We start from the raw sequence: 17,930 nt of genomic DNA, 5'->3' as shown, positions 1-17,930 counted from the left end.
TTTGTGAATGGCAGCAAGGAGAGGCCTTGGTAAGATTCTTTGTGGCTGGGCATGTGTGATTAATCTGCTAGTAGATAATTATCTGGTATACAGAAATTACAGATGCTTCCTGTTAAATAATAAAAATATAAGCTTTACCAAAATATGACATCACATTCTCTAGAGTAATGTTTCTCAACTTCAGCAACTTTAACACCACTCTAGAGCAAGGATGTCCAGAGTTCAGGCTTACTTTTTTAGAGAGTTTAGAGAGTTTATTAACATTTATAGGCCACCCTTTTCCCTGAGGGGACTCAGGACGGCTCACATAAAATCAGGAAAGGGGAATACAAACAATGACGTAGACACACATAAAGTAAAAATAATGAGCAACATTCATTCATCATTCGGGAGGGGCGGCTATCTTTGTCCCCAGGCCTGACAGGCTAGCCAGGTCTTAAGGGCTATGCGGAAGGCCTGGACGGTGGTGAGAGTGCGAATCTCCATGGGGAGCTCGTTCCAAAGGGTTGGAGCTACTACTGAAAAGGCCCTCCTCCTTGTAGTTGCCAGCCGGCACTGGCTGGCAGATGGAATTCGGAGGAGGCCCAATCTATGAGATCTAATTGGTCGCAGGGAGGTAATTGGCAGAAGGCGGTCTCTCAAGTACGCAGATCCACTACCATGAAGGGCTTTATGGGTGACTAGTAGCACCTTGAAGCGCACCCGGAGATCGACAGGTAGCCAGCGCAGCTCGCGGAGGATAGGTGTTATGTGGGTGAACCGAGGTGCACCCACAATCACTCACGCGGCCGCGTTCTGGACTAGCTGAAGTCGCCGGATGCTCTTCAAGGGCAGCCCCATGTAGAGCACATTGCAGTATTCCAGCCTAGAGGTCACAAGGGCCCGAGTGACTGTTGTAAGAGCCTCCCGATTCAGGTAGGGTCGCAACTGGCGCACCAGGCGAACCTGGGCAAATGCCCCCCTGGTCACAGCCGTCAGGTGGTGGTCAAAGGATAGCTGTGGATCCAGGAGGACTCCCAAGTTGCGAACCCTCTCTGAGGGGTGTAAAATTTGACCCCCCAGCCTGACTGATGGAATATTGGTCGAATCTTTGGGAGGGAAGCACAACAGCCACTCGGTCTTTTCTGGGTTGAGTACAAGCTTGTTAGCCCTCATCCAGTCCATAACGGCCTCAAGGCCTCGGTTCATCACGTCTGCCGCTTCATTGAGTTGGCACGGGGCGGACAGATACAACTGGGTATCGTCCGCATATTGATGGTATCTTATCCCGTGCCTGCGGATGATCTCTCCCAGCGGTTTCATGTAGATGTTGAATAGTAGGGGGGATAAGACCGAACCCTGAGGCACCCCATATGTTAGGGGCCTAGGGGTCGATCTCTGCCCCCCCACTAACACCGACTGCGACCTGTCCGAGAGGTAGGAGGAGAACCACCGCAACACGGTGCCTCCCACTCCCACCTCCCGCAGTCGTCGCAGAAGGATACCATGGTCGATGGTATCGAAAGCCGCTGAGAGGTTAAGGAGAACCAGGATGGAGGGATGTCCTCCATCTCTGGCTCTCCAAAGATCATCGGTCAATGCGACCAAAGCGGTTTCTGTGCTGTAACCGGGTCTGAAGCCTGACTGGAAGGGGTCAAGATAGCTTGCTTCCTCCAAGGACCGCTGGAGCTGGAAGGCCACCACCTTCTCAACAACCTTCCCAAGAAAGGGAAGGTTGGAGACTGGGCGATAGTTATTAAGAACAGCTGGATCCAGAGATGGCTTCTTCAGGAGGGGTCTCACCACCGCCGCTTTTAGCGCGGCGGGGAAGTTCCCCTCCCAAAGAGAGGCGGTAACAACCGCCTGGATCCAGCCTCGTGACACCTCACAGCCATGAGGGACACGGGTCCAGTACACAGGTGGAGGCACTTACAGCCCTCATGGCCTTGTCCACATCCCCGGGGGCAACATCCTGAAACTCAACCCAGAGATGGTCTACTTCATCCTCTTGTGCCTCGGCTGGAACTGCAGAGATGGAGTCCAAGTCCGACCGAAACCAAGCAATTTTGTCCGCTAAGAATTGGGCATAATCCTCAGCTCTGCCCTGCAAGGGTTCCCCCGCTTCCCTCTTATTTAGTAGGGAGCGGGTTATCCTAAACAGGGCGGCTGGGCGGGACTCAGCGGACGCAACCAAGGTGGCTATATAAGATCTTTTCGCTGCCCTAAGTGCCCTGGTGTATTCCTTGGTGCTGGTGGTTACCATTGCTCGGTTCGATTTTTAAAAAAATTCAAAATCCACAATCTATCGCCTGCTGCAAAATTCATGTGCTTAGAATTAAAATATTCTAAAGCCAAAGTTTGTTTTGAGTACATGATTAGATGGGATTCATATTCATTGCAGACAAAAAATTATTACTTCAAGCTTAATTTCAGAGATCTAGCTTCAAGTGAAATTATTGTTGCTGTTTCAGACATCTCTTCTCTTCTCCACTATTGTCTTAAACAGTGCACAGAAAACCTGTAACAGGTCATGCCAGGTCTTGTATATGTTGGGGAGGGGATTCTTTTCACCTAAATATGTATCTAACAAGCAAATAATCAACAAGCAAAGGGGGGAAATGAGTATTAATTTCAACTGGATGGACAAAGCATATAGATGAGCTTCATATGATGCACCTCAGTCCTAAATATATATTTAGTTAAAGGCACAGTCCAATTCATATCTGTGTGTCTCCTGTGTAATGTTCCTTGAATGGCTTAGTCTTTCTTGTTCCAACTCTGAACACAAAGATACTACCAAGAAGTACCAAATTTGTTAGCTGTAAAAACTGTTCTTTGCTTATCTTTCCTGGATGCTTTTCTTCTGGCATCCCTCTTTTTCCCACCAAGTTCCCAGACTGCATTAAGAATAATCCTCCTTTCCTTCTCAGTAGATGTTTGCATGTTATAATTTCACAAGGAAGAAGAAAGGAAGCAATATCTTTTTAGAAACCTTCTTAATAACCTGTTATTAGATACTGATTTACATGCAATTCTCTTTTGCTCTCTTTAATTTCACAGCGCCTTTGAAACAGCTGCCCCATTGCAACTTGCACATCTAGATGTGCAGGAAATACATCACTGGCTGTCTGCCTTAAACTAGTAGAAAGTATTAATTTATGAGCTGTTTTAGTGACCTCCATACAGCTCTGATGTGCTGGGTTGGTTCTTGTGCCAAAATCTCTCAGACAAGGTTATGTTAACCCAAATCAACCTCATTCCTTCAGTCACATTTGAAAGCCTGAACAGCCCAAGTTAATACTAACATTAATATCATCAATCCATTTAACAATTGATTAATGTCCTACATGTGAATTAATGCCCCACTTCTTACTTCTGGACCAAATGGTAAGACTATAATTTTCATTTAGCCTCTTTAATCCATTCCATATTCGATACCTACATTTTATTTTACATGCAGGGAATCTGGAAAATTCTAATTTTATTATGAATTCCTCAATAAATATGAGAGGTTTTTTGTAAGCATTTGTGTATATATTCAATTGCATGGAGAAACTTCCTGATATTTGTAAATGCTTGAGTGATCAGAAACCATAAATAGGGAAATGTGTTGATCATTTCTGAGACTGTGATCAATCTTAAAATTAATATATTTTTTAATCTAAGCATATCTGGGACATTCACTTCTTATTGATGCCTATAGTTAAATGGGTTACACCCTTTTCCTGAATACATCCATTCTTAATCGCAGGGACCACCCAAAAATCACACTCATTTTATCTTCCGTATTATGCAGGACAATGTTAAACTTATAGAGAAATGCAATGGAAGCTCATACAATGCTACAGTGACAAAAGGAACAAACTTAGACCATTTTGGAGTTTACACAGTAGAATTGTATCTAAAAACTTAAATCAAATGAAAGTAGATATAGATGTTTGTTGGTTTTTGTTATTCAAAGCTTTGGAAAATGACCAAAAATGAGAAGTCACCACAAAACATGAAACAACTTGCTATCTAGCATGACATAGTAAATTCGAACATGCTGTTTTTCCCATGCATGCTTCTACGATACACAACAATCTCATATTCTGGCAGATTGCATGTTGTTTTTTAAGGGATTAAGCAGATTGCAATAGTTAATTCATTTTATAGTACTATATCATTACATGTATTCTACACCATCCAAAAGTCAAATAGTGTAACTATAATTATATAACTGTTTACTTTCCATTGCCATTATAAACAATATTTCTATTAATTGTGACCATATAGATGTACTACTTTTCTCAGATAATCTTACAGTATTCTTTAGTTATAGAGATGTCTGTCTGGTGTGTTTCTTAGATCGATGTCCATAGCAAGTTCAATAAATTATAGCTCCATGTGAATGAATAAAAGACAGTAATCTTACATTCTTGGGTTTATAATAATTTATATCCTGAACCTTACTGTTCTGAATACAGTTCAGCATCATATTAGGCTCAACTGAGAAAGTTGGCAATTATGAGCATATGTGATTTTTCTTATTTTAGTTTGTCTTATTCCCAAATATCAGTGTGCTCCTGCTTCATTTAATCTAGATTTGTGATTTATTTCAATGGATATACTATAGATTATCCCAGTGTAGGATGAACAGAATGCCAGCTCCTATATTTAAAAAATGCTGTATGGACAAAATCAGTCTAAATCCATAATATCCATTACTGGAACTGATCTTTCTAGAATCTTTCATATAGTATATTCTTTTGTTCTAGAATCTCTTATACTTCCAGCTGTACACATACATTATTTCCTGAATTATTCTCTGAAATTCATAAACAATGAATTCCTTGAATTAGGTCATCTGCTCAAATTTGAAATTCGCTGCACATTTTAATTTAGCACATTGTGTCAACCCAGCTTTCATCTTTGTACAGATTATCCTGTTAGACAGTTACCGAACTGATATGACAAAATGTGGGGCAGGTACAAGATTTTTAATTCCATTATTTACAAATGCATTTAATCCGTAATACAATTTGGCAATCAGTTTCAGTGTACAATGGATTTATCTTAGTATAAGATGGATTTACTTCCTAACAAATGTGTAATGGGCAAATTGGTCCGGTTCTTGCACCAGATCCTTTAAACTACATCTCCCATAAACCTCACAAACATTATCAATGACTTGGGACTCTGCAAAGTGTAATCTAAGATACCTGGGTGGCATCAGGACAGCTAGCAGTTTCATGAATGTGTTGCAAGTGAGCACAAATGAATTTTTAAACGGGTTCAGATTTAATATCTGAATTTGTGGCAATATGTGGTCTTTGTTCTCACATTCATGGCAAATTCAGATTTTCTTTAAACTGCCTTTGTACAAAAAGGCCTCACCCCGTTCGCCTTACCTCCTCCCACCCGCTCCCAGCCGCCAAGCCAGGCATTAACCCAGGCCTTCTCCCAACTTTGCAGAATCAACCCTGTCAGTCTCAGTTCACGCTTGCCCTTCTTATCGCGAGATGAAGCGACGTGATTTAACTACAAAGCACTCTATTGTATGGGAGGCCGATTCCTTTCAGGCCCACTTGTCACCGCGAAAAGGGTTGGTTCGTGGGGCAGGTCGGACTAGAAAGGGAACTTCCTTTCACCTCACCAAAGCACTGTAAAATAAATCAGCTTCGCCAAAGAAGTGGCCGACGGGCGAAGGAGGGCAAAGAAGGGCAAAGTGTGCCCGGTGACCCAAGAAAAAGGACCCGCTTAGGAGTTTAGCTTATTTTAAGTAGACTCGGGCACTAATTGTATCAGTACGGAGCCAAAGCAAGGTTAGCAGGAGAGACTAACGAGCCTGGGAGCCCGTCAAGGCTCTCTCTCCTCTCTCTCCCCGGACCCCACTTTTTGGCCCGGCCGCTTAGGCTCCCTCTTTCGCCTGCTGGGTTCCCACCTCCTGTCATTGAGCGCTTTAGCAATAGGTCTCGCTAACTTGAGAAAGAGGAGGTGGTGGTGGAGGAGGATTAGGCCTAGCGAGGGAAAGGCATCCTCGCCTGCAAATCCCCAGGCAAAGAGCTTGTTATCCGCTGCCCGGGTGAGGCTCTCCGTAATCATCATTTCCCCCAGCAAGCAAAGGGGGGGGAAATGTTAATAGGTCTGTCACTAGCAATAGGGAGCCGGGAACGAGCCGGCAATTGTGGCAGGGCGCGGGGGGGGGGGCAATTTAAGCGCGCCGAGAGGGAAGGAAACGAAAGCAGCCAATTTGTAGAACCTGCGCCTCGTCAGGGCCGCTCGGGGCCTCCACGTTTGGTTTCTGATTGGGAAGTGGCGGGAGGGGGGGGGAATACAAGAAGACCGTCGGACAGGAGCGGGGGGGGAGGACGAGAAGGAGGCGGCCCGGGGTCAGGATAACAACCCTAGAGCAGTTGCGGGAGGGAGGAAGGGAGAGAGTGGTGCGCTGGTCAGAGAAAGGCCGCTGCTGGATGGACGGGCAACCCTCCTTCCCTCCTTGGAGGAGGATACTCCGGCTGTAAAGAGAAGGAAATCCTCTCAGGCGAGGTCTCGGCTGATGCCTTTTCCATTGGGAACCGGCACACCTCTTTGCTGGGGTCGAGACATCCCGGAAGCCAGGTCCCTCCGGAGGCGATCTTCTGCGACGGGGCGGCAGGCGAAAGAAGGGCGGCGGGTGCAGCTTAGGTGCGGCAGGATCAGTCAAAGGGGGCCAGGCTTCCCCACCACCACCACCCCCAAACGCCCAAATCTCGGTGCGTCCCTGGCTCGCTCCCCCTCGACAGCGTTCACCACCCTGCTTGACGTCAGAAGAAACAGTGAAGATCTCCCGCAGGAAAAAGCCTAAAAGCTCCCTGCTCGGCCAGCGCATACCTGACTGGTGGGCTCTCGGACAGAAGCAAGGCGGGGCCAGGCGCTGCAGGGCCACGAGAGGGAGCGAAAGGGAAAGGCCTCCTGAGCGCCCACCCGCCGCCCTCCTCACGCAGGGCTCCGCGAGCGGAGTCTATATGGGACCCCTGGAGTAGAGCTAGAGCGCTCTGAGCTGAGGCGAACCAATCTTTTCTTGGCTGGGAATAAATATCGCCGGCGAACGAGAAGATCGAGACACACGGTAAGCGCTTCTCGGGCCAGGCGGGCGCAGAGAACGGACTGAAGGGAGAACTGCGGGATTCCGCCGCAACCTCCGGGGAAGTTGGATTTGTCCACTAGTTGTTTGGGGTTCTTGGAACAGCTCTCGTTTGCCCCCGCGCCGTGCCCGATCCTAGCCCTTGTATCCCCTCCCTATCCCTACTTAAGCTCCCTCTCCTAACCTCACAGGGCAGTGCTCGAACCTCACTGGTTTATGGGGTGCGGAGACTTGTGAGGGGGGTTGTTCACTGTTTTTTTTTTCTTCTTGTCATACTTCAAGAGGGTCTCCGAGGCTAGAACTAGTCCGCGACCAGCAGAAATTCTCCTTTAAACCCCTCCGAGAGGAGTTGCTCAGCCCGTCTAGTCGCCCCAGAGCTTGGCAACCTCCTCCCCAGTGAAAGGAGCTACGGATCGGCTGGGCAACCCGGTCTGCACGCCGCCCTCCTCTCCCTTCCCTTGCCTCAGCACTTTTCCCCCTCACTCCAAGTCGCCGTCGTCCCCGCGGCTTCCCTAATTGCAGCCTGGGCTTAGCCTTGAAGTTGCAAGTCCTTGACATCTTTATACCTTGTATAAATTCTCGAAGGTTCCTGCGCTTCGTCAAACCTGACAAATATACCCGAAAAATATAATTCCAAGGGGGTTACCTCATTTTGCATAAGGCGAAGTCTGAAATCAAACCAGAACGCCTTTGCTTAGGGGAGACTCTGGATGGGGCTGTCTAGCGTCAAGGTTGTGAAGAACAATTTTATTCCCTGCTGCTCCCGCTGGATCAGCGTGACAAGGAGCACGCTAGGACGTCGCTAATAAATGTTATATTTATATGGAATTCTATTTTCTTTTACCGCAACCACTACTTGATCTTGGAGTATGGGATTATGTATATTTCTAACACACATTCAAGTATTTTTCAGTGGGAAAAGTTTAATCTAATATTTCACAGGTGTGTTTTTCTAGAAGTTATGACAATCGAAATGATTTTCTTGCAATGTTTTTGCCAGATTCCGATAATTTGCTCAATGTTGATTTTTATAAGCCAAATAAAATATAACATGTATTAACCCCAAATGGAAATAAAGAAGAAAGTTCAACTCTTGTAAAGACCATTTTAATAAAGAGAAATTAATCTTTGTTTACATTACTTAATAGGAAACATCATTTTAATTAAAAAATACAAAGTCTCAGGTAAACTTTAAAGTTAATAAAAAATATTTATTTATATGGAGGAAATCAAACTTTCCTTATTTAAATTAAAAGTCTAATTAGAAATTATGGTACTAATAAGAACAGAAATAAGTTGATTCCAGAATTCAAAGTTTGACAGATATTGCTGTCATGTTAAAATACTGTTCCTTATAATAAAAATTCCTCTTAGTTTGGCTTTTTGGATGCTACATATAGTTTAAGACAGAATACTTATATTTAAGCAGATTTAGATTTAAATCATTCTCTTTAACTTAAAACATACACATGTTGATAGTACAACTTGGCATTATTTCGATGGATCCGTATTTGTTTGTTTAGGAATACAGATTTACTTGGAAGTAAATCCCATTTCTACCAAGGGTACTTGCTTTTTAACAAACATATGTTTCAAATTGGAGTGCCAATCCCACAATCAGTTTAAATCCAAACAAAACTCTGGCTTAAATGGACTGTGGATTTAAAATACTTCTTTCCTTGAAATAAAACAAGTACACAAGCAATTATTGTATCCAATCAACAATTGACATGTTTCTTTGGAATAGGACAGTTTACTCCCCAACCCACTCCCCAAAGCTGTATATCTCAATATGTGCCCTTCTGTGACACAGTTTTCAATCTGTTCATGTTGATCTAAAACTAGCACATACGCTGACAGTATATGACATTAATCTTTACACTGGAAGAAGGGGAACACTTTCATATCAATGCACTGAGACATATAATGTTTCCAAAATTGATTTTAAGATAAACTGGAATCTGCTGTTATAATATTAGCTTTTTCTGCCTGCCTTTGGCATTATATAATATTTACAGTTTTTAGTTTCAATTGTTCACTTTTGCTTTATTTTATATTTTCTGACTATCACCTAGTTCAGAATTACCCCATTAGGTTCCCATAGTATGCAAGTTTTCTGGAAAGCTGTTCTAATTCCTGCTCCATTAATACTCCATTAGGTCCTGGGGGAAATCCAGGAATTTTCTACTCTTTGGGACCTAAGGTTGACAAATAATTGAAAATGAGAATTTAATTGTAGGTAGCATTGATATAATTCTCAAAATATACCCCTTCCGAATAAAGTGAGAATAGGTCTGCAGATTTGCTAGTGCCTGTGGGGGATTTCTCTGTGACAAAGATTTAAAAGGAGTTGCTGGTAAGAGACTTGCCACAGCCGTTTTAAAACAGGATATTGGCCTCCCGTTTCATTAACAGCACTGGCTTTCCTTGCCAGATAAATCTTGGGCAGAACCCTTCCACATCCCCTTGTCTTCCGCCAAATCGAACTGAACCCGATAGACATCAGAGGGACAACTGAGCCGTTTTTTGTTTAGGACAGCTGGCTCCCTCATAGCTGGAGAAAGATGGTTGTTTCGGCTATGAACAAATGGCCTAAGAAGGACTTAAATTCAGCAATAAAAATGGAGAGTGCCCCCCCCAATCTTAAAATGTACTTTATTGAATGTTGGCTTTTTCAGGGTATTTCAGTTAAAAAGGAATCTTTGAGACATAGCCTCCTTTTTTTAAAAAAAAAGTGGGGTTTTTGGCGTTTATATTATTATTTCTGGCAAAGCAAACACTATAAAATAGTTAATTTAATCACGGTGTGTTTTGTTGTTCACAGAGTTTGTGCCATGGAGCTCGGTCGGTCCAAAAGTATCACTCCCTATGCGGATTTAGGTAAGAAGATGGGGCATTTTCGCAGTTGGGCGGAGTGGGGCAAAGGGATTTCGAAGTATAAGAGCCGCGATTCCTTTCGTGCCCTAATAAAACTCAGACGTGATTCAAATTCGTTGCTTATATTTGCTTCCAGTCTCCCGATTCCACAGGCCGGTGTCAGCGGCTGAGTACCCCGGCTCTTCCTCCGCTTCCCCAGTCCTTTAGCGAGTGATTACCTATATTAAGATCAAGCGGGGTTTTTTTTACAATGCAACCACAGAAACGAGTGGGGTAGAAGCAACCCTGGTTTTTGTCACAGTTTTGGCTTTCCGGGGCTGTTGCTTCCGTGACTGGAGGCGCCCAAGTGACACACCGGGTCTAATGACCCGGGTCAGGCGATCTGAAAAGAGCTTATTTATCTCAAGGGAAATGCATGTTAGTTGGGATTTATCGGTGGTGCGACCCAGTTTGCAGTGCCCTCTGGGCTGGGTGACCCTGCCTGGGAAATGAAGTTTCCAGTTTTTTCCCCCACGAAGGGCAAAATCCGGCGAAGTCCGAATCAGATTGGTTAGCGGAAACGCCCACTGGACTGCCGCGGATTTGGGGTTAATTAAGCCGATTTTCTCGGTAAATCGCCTAGCTTAGTTGCCCAGTGCCTGAGTTAGATTTGTGTTTGTGCTTGTTTTCGTTTAAATGATTGTTTTCTTTGAGGCGACGTTTTTACTCGGAGGCCATACAGCTTAGGTTTGGGGAAATGTCTATCATTGACCTTTATGAGTTTTTATCTTGAGTTTTCTCCCGATCAGAAACTTGTTTTCTCAAGTTCTTTTTATATAACGTCTTAAGTTTTTCTCCTCCCCACAAAATTGAGCCGGTTCGGGACGAAGCTTAATTATTTATCTGCTTGGGGCAGGAAATACGCTGGCTCTCCCAAACCTCGAATTTACCCTCAGCATATTAAAACACTGGGCATTATTAGAAGACTTCAGCTATTCAGGAAATGTCCCTTAAGAGAGAACTTCTTCCCCACTCCCACCCAACTCCGAATATGCCAACAATTGAGAGGCTGCTCGAATTAAACATGTATAAGGAGGATGGTTGGAAGGTGTGGGGGAGGGAGAAAGCGTGGAGATGGTGGAGGGGATGGAGAGATAGTCCCAAAGGGGACATATAATCTCTGGAGGTCCTGTTGCCTTTCTTTTCAGCCTGGGAAAGGGCCCTAACGAAAAGGAAAGGCTGGCTCTTCGGCCTTTGATTACACTGGATCAGAGAGAGACTGTTAATTCAACACATACCCCCTACGCCCACAAAGGCGCTCCAAGTTCAGAGATGCCCCGAGTAACCTGAGCAGCCCGCTTAACAAACTCTCTGCCCCCTTTTCTCCATGCATGCAATTAATCTAAAAGGCATGCTCTCCGTGGGGGAAAGCCAGGAATTCTCCAGGGCCCCCGATCCTGCTGTCCTTCTTTCCCCACTCTCCCGGGGTTTTTCTGCCTCTCCTTCCCACCCCTTCGCTCCAGAAGCCCCTTCGCCTCTGCGGATCGAGAATACGCATCTCTGGCTCAGCCAAGTACCGCTGTTGGCCCTGGAGTGGTGGATAGGAAATTGCCTGTGTGGAACCAAGGCAAGAACTACATGGGGTTCGGTTTCATTTGCATGGAATTCACATTAAACCCTGTTCACGTGATTACTTTCTCATGTATGCAATTATTTCTTCCTTCGGCTCCATTACAGATTGCGTGGTCCCAAGTCTGGGAGGTCCCTGAAAACCATGCCCAAAATAGACCAATAAAGCTGATCTGAGCAAACGGGTTGGCTGCTGTGGCCCTAAGGCTGTGCTTTTCATTGAAGACTAGTTGGTTGGTGTCTTTTAGGGAGACTCTTGGCTCCATGGAATCCTCTGCAAACAGGAGCAAGTAGACCCAAAAAGGTAGCCTCGTAATCCGAAGCTAAGTTTTTAAGCAGGTTAAAACCAAATTCGGAAGGATTTGATGCCAACAAGCTTTGCCATCAATTGGTACCCTCCACGGAGGGTTTGGTCTTATTTTTCCACTGAGTGGAAAGGTGTCCTTTGCTTTCCTTCTGATAATAATTCTTCATTTCTATGTCAGCAATTTATAGCATCACCTTGACATTGTTCTGGCATTGCGTCAATGGTGCCTTCTGCTTAATACCATTTCCTAGGTGTCCCATTAAAAGGGGGGTTCAGGTTTGTAGTGTTAATCCTATTTGAGATCATTTCCAAATTGTCCAAGAGGGAAGTGGAAGGCTATTATGTTAGGCCTGTTTGCCCATATTTAAACTTGGACTTTTCTTTGAAGCAACTTCTAGCCTACTGAATGGGACGTCAGCAAATGATTTTACCAAATTGCACCCCATATATCTATCTATACAGCTGCTGCTGCCTTCTAGGTATTTTGTGCTTCAACTTCTCTCATGCTCAGCCAACATAGCTGATGGGCATGATGGGAACTAATGCCCATCCCAAGAACTCCCAAGTCCGTACACACAGTTGTTCTTCCGCATTTCAGACCGGATTCTGGAATATTTTCCAACTCACCTAGGAAATTTCAGTAATTGGACCTTTTGATTAGCTCACTTTCCTGTTGCTAAGTCTTACTGGGAGAAGAATAACCCCTTAGATGTTTTCTCATCTTCTCTTTGTTTTCTGTCTTTAAAAAAAACGAATGAGCGGTCCAGGCCTCTGTGGGTCTTTTCCCCCAACTTTTCGCCCTGGCCACCCTCCTTCGGGTTTTTTCGTCGGAGCGCTCTGGAAATGGCACTGGGCGGGACCTTAGGATGTTCACGGTTGCTTAGTCTCCCGGTAGAAACTGACCGCTGTAAAGGTAAAGGTGTCGCTGGTTACCTTCTTTTGAGGAGCCTTTCTGTTTGTTTGCTTGCTTGCTTGTTTGTTTGTTTTGAGACTTCCTGGTCTAACCGGGAGGTCCCTATCCAAGCGCTAGTTAGGACTGAGTGGCTGAGATCACTCAAGAGCTCTCTGGCTTCAAGTGAAGGCGGATCAGCGCAGCCGGCCGTTTGTCCTTCGAAAATAAGCTTTGGGGTGCCGTTTGTCTTAAACTTCCCATTTCTTAGCCCTTGTTGTTTCTGTTAGACACCCTTCCCCCCAGACCTTTTTCGGGGCTGCGAGTGTATTATTAAAAATCTCTTTCTCTCCCCACCCCCCGTCCCTTCGGACCAGACCTAAATGGAAGACTCTACATGTTCGGGGTTGCTCCTCTTTCCAGCCACGCTTCCTCAGGACTTCCTCCCGCTTTCCTTGATATTCCTGCAAGAGAAAAGGAGGAAAGCTCCCGGCTTGTGATGCGGGGAGGTAGGGTGCTGAAGGGCTCCTGACCTCACCGAAAGCGGGAAGGTTGGAAGGTGCTCCTTTAGATCCATTTTGTTCTTTAATCGTTGCTGATCTGACCCTCTTCGGCTAGCAACGGCACCTGGACTGCTGAGTGGACCAGAGGATGCCCCCTTTCCCTCCTTCCCTGCCTCCGGAAGCGCGCCTTCTAAAAGTCGGGGGCTTCCAAGCTTCACTGGAGGAGTTGAACTCCTGGGCTGGAAAGAGGGCGGGCCAGTCGCCAGTGCGATCCAAAGCCTTGGCGCTCCCACAAGAAGCCCGGCACCGTGGTTGCCTTCCCCGGGTGATTTTGCCCAGCCATGGTGAGCAGGCTCTACAGCGGGTGTGGACCGTGCAAGCAGCCGAGGGGAAGCCAGGCCAAACTCAGTCAAAAGGAGCCCTACTGGCTCTGGAATCACCACCGCTGCTTTTCTGGCAAGCGGCTTCGACGGAGAGCCGCCAAGGATCACTTTCGGGTCGGTCGCCGTGGGCCTCGGAAAGCTCTTCCGCTTGGCTCTTCCCAGTACGCCTGAAGGGAAAAGTCCTGGCTGCCTGCCTGCGCTGACGGCGATCGCTTGGACGGGACCCCCTCCAGCTCCCGCCGTCTCGCAGGCCAAGATCCTCGGGGCGGGGCGGTCAGCTTTGAGCCGCTTTGGGAGGAACCGGGCTCCGAGAGCAACGGCCACCCGCGCCGAGCGGGCTGCCTGCCCTAAGGAGCCTCGCCACGAAAACGCGTTTAGTCTGCGTGTTCCTTGGAGGTGGTGGCGCGGGGGGTTCTACCGTCTAATCCCACCTAAAGGCTTCATTTTGCAAATCTACTTCCCGGGCCCCGGAGAGAATAGAAAGAATGGGAGTAGTTAAGGTGGCAGTTTGATGGGAGGAGGGGGCGATTTGTCTTTGTGCCCTGCTGGAGGTGCAGACGCTCGCAGAAGTGGTTCATTTTTGCCCCGCTTGGAGTGGCGACTTGGCAAAGGCCGCTTTTCCTCTTCGTTCAATGCTTTATTTTCACGGGGCTGTCTTAAGTTTCAGGGGCCTGTTTTGAGTTTGTATGCACGAGGGCGTGCACAGATGCCATGCCTTTAATCAATTTCATTACAGTGTGTCCTATCTATCAAAGTAAAGATGGGTGGGTGGAGTTTGCAACATTAATTTAGCGTGTTGTGTGTGTTCTGCTAATACTGCAGAATTCGCACATGCACAAACCTACGCATTATGATAAGCTATAATATAAGTATGCAAGTGTGGATACATAGATAATGGAAACAAGGATAGTTTGTGGAAGGTATGGAAAGGAATTGGAACTGATATATACATATACTGATTTTAGCTATGTTTCCTTTCTCTAAACCTTAATTAGTCTGGTTGCTTATCCCAAATGAATAGTGTGGTGGGCATGTATGTAAGTCCTATATGAAGAACTCTAAACAGAATGTGAATAACTGAGTAAACTACCCAAAGCAATGAATTCACATTCCATGCCTTTAACCCAACTGGAATTTGGTAGATTTAAATATCAATAGTGTGATTGAACAGGAGACTATCAGTGCACTATGAAGTGTGTGTGTGTGTTGTATGTATACATTGTGTATATTAAGTGTGTGTATACACATACATATATATTGTGTGTGTATGTATGTGTATGTAAATATATGCATGCAAGCAGGTAAGAAATCTACAAAAATTAGCAGTGTGCAGTATTATAAGATTCCTGAGGATAAACATGAATACTATGGAAGGGTTTCTCACTTTCCCCACAGATTAAGACAATGAGTGATTACATGTGGTTATATAAAATAGACATGAAATTTGATGTTAGGGCCCTAAAACCTAGGGGGAAAGACATGAAGAATGACCTCAATAAATCCATTGCTAATGAAAGAAGTGCAACGCAATCCTAAACAAATTTACAAGGAAGCAACCCCCCTCCACTTGCATTAAAGAGGACCTATGTCTGCATAAACAGTTCTCTGTCCATGCTAGGATACATATCCACCTGTGGCAGTAGATCAGTCCCAACTTTTATATATAGGTGTAAAATCTGCCGGTGTTTTTTGTTCAAGACCTTCTAAAATATTTTACTCTGATATCAAAAGCCATAATGTTTGGAGATCTTTTATTGCGAGAAATAGATCTCAGTTACAACTGGAGCCACTATCTAGAACATTCAAAAGAATGCCAATTCAACGTAAGTGCCATTAAAGTTGCGGAGGATAAGGCCTGTTAAGTTTGAATATAAGGCCGGGGTCAAAAGATTTTCTCTCTTCTTTTTCTTGAATGTCCACTGCTATGACCATTGTAGTAAGAAGATACTTGGGGTAGGGTCCATTTTAATTGCAGACTTGCTCATTTGTTTTGCTGGTGGAATGTTGTGGAAGGCGGCTTCTAGCGACAACATTGAAAAACCAACAGGCATCTTCTACAATATGGTATGCTCCAGCTGTTTTGAACTACCACCACCATTTTCCTGGCAAGCAAGGCTATGGTGTTATATTCCGAGCAGGTATCATTTTGGGAGAAGCCGAATTAAAGTTTAAGAAAAGCTCTTAAGAGTGAAGACCCTGTGCATGTAGATTTTGTCACTTCTTGGATATTTTTCCCTTTTACTGCATGTTTCCTTCTCTCTCCAGCCTCCACCTTTTTAGCTGCACCCTTGAAGAAAGTATTGTGCATTCATTAAGCCAATGACTTGTCCCATTGCGGATTTTTAGATAGAACTTATCTTTTCTCCACAAGATAGAAAATAGCCATTGTTCTTTTCTTGTTGTCTGCAAGAGGCTGATGGGCAAATCGTCATTCTATGCCGCACAGGGATTCATTGTCCTCTGATAAAATAGTTACATATTTCCCATAGAAATCCCGGTGTCACTTTGTGTTGTCAAAAGGCACACAATGAAGTCCAGCTCAGGAGCCTGCCATAGAAGGGGGAGCAAACCTTCCTTCCATGATAAGAAGTCAAAGCCCTTTCTCATAGCTTCTCAGATGCCCTTTACTCTAGGCCAATCTTCTTTAAGTTGGCGCCTTTCAGTTATCTTGGATTACAACTCCCATAGTCCACTAACCACTGATTATGCCGGCTGGGGCACAGGAGGGAATTGCAGGCTTGCCCATCTCAAGGGCACAAAATAACACTTGGCAAAGTTGCAACTGAAGACTTTTTTTAAAAAAGACTTTCACTTGTGTGGAATAAAATCTGCAAGTTTGCACCAAAGCCCTTCCCTCCAAGCCAGATCAATTTCATTATCAACTTGGATATTGGTATATCTGCATGACAGCATTCCTTCAGTGATGGTCCTACTGGCCCTTGCAATGGAGCCTCCTCTATCCCATCCAGTTAAGACTTTGTCTTCTAGAGACCATGCCACCATGTAAAGTGGGGGGGGGAGGAGCACATAGAATGGCTTATTAAATTCCTTTAAGAAGAGCATAACATGAAGCAATAAAGAAGCAATCATCTCAAAAGAGAGTCCACCGCCTTTGTTTGTTTGTTTTTAATTAGCTGTTCATTATAATAGGCTTCAGCATTAGTTAGGAAATGGCATCATTTACAAGTTAACAATTCTCTATAATTTATCAGTGAAATATGAGCTTCTGTAGCATTAATAAAGCTGTACAAAACCAGCCCAGGCAGGGAGTCTAGTGGTGCCCTACCAGGGAAGTGAATTGCTTAAGATGGTCATTTTCTTATGAAGATGCAGATGCAGATACAGATACAGATAAACGCAAGGATAAAACATGTTCACCACAACCCTGCTGTTTTTAAGCCTCCTTTGCTCCCACAACTGGTATGCATGCGTGAAAGATAGACACATTGCATCAGAGTTGTTCTTTCTTCCCTTTTTTTTTTAAAGTGACTGATACTAGATAAAGTTAGATTTGCAACCACACATTAGTCTCTTCTGTGTTTGTTGGGAACAGATGGTTTTTATCTGGATCACTCTGTTTGAGTGCTCATCCAGGCCCATTTTTATTCCCATGGAATGGTAGACATTTCAGACTGGCTTGTCATATTTTAACCTTGTTTCCTGAAGGGAGGGAGGAGAAAATCTGACCGATTGTTAATGTAGGTAGAAGTTTTACTGAACTTCTACCAGGTACAGATTGGTTTAGCTGTTGTTTTTTAATAGCAAGATTTCCAAAGTTCAAAATTGCCCAACCCAAGCAATTACATTTAAAAGTTTGTGGTTTTTCTCTGCTCTCTATTAATCAATTAATACAAATGTTCTGTCCATTCTAAACATTCGTTAAGGTTTAATTGAATGTAACAATTTAGTTAATTTACTTTAAACTCAGATTTCAGTTTGAGCTGAATGATCCAGAATAATAAATGATCCACTATTGGTTCTTTGTAGATGTCCCTTGTTTTATAGATTATAGAATATTTATACTCTATCATCTTTATAAATATACCACTTGAGAAATGACATAGATATATCACAACGTTGTGAACATTAGATAAAGGAAATTCTATGACCTTTACTCATAAATAATTGCATGCAAATGTAACCAATTACATGAGTGAATATATATGGCAGCCTTCTGTAGAATATATTTCCAGTAAGCATAAGTATAGGATCAGAAGAATGTAAAATTTGTTTCATAGATTGTTATATAAAATTGTGTTCTTAAGTAACATTTTTTAAA

The sequence above is a fragment of the Thamnophis elegans genome, chromosome 2, assembly GCF_009769535.1.
Source record: "Thamnophis elegans isolate rThaEle1 chromosome 2, rThaEle1.pri, whole genome shotgun sequence".
Classification (NCBI taxonomy): domain Eukaryota; kingdom Metazoa; phylum Chordata; class Lepidosauria; order Squamata; family Colubridae; genus Thamnophis; species Thamnophis elegans.
This window is presented reverse-complemented; position numbering follows the sequence as displayed.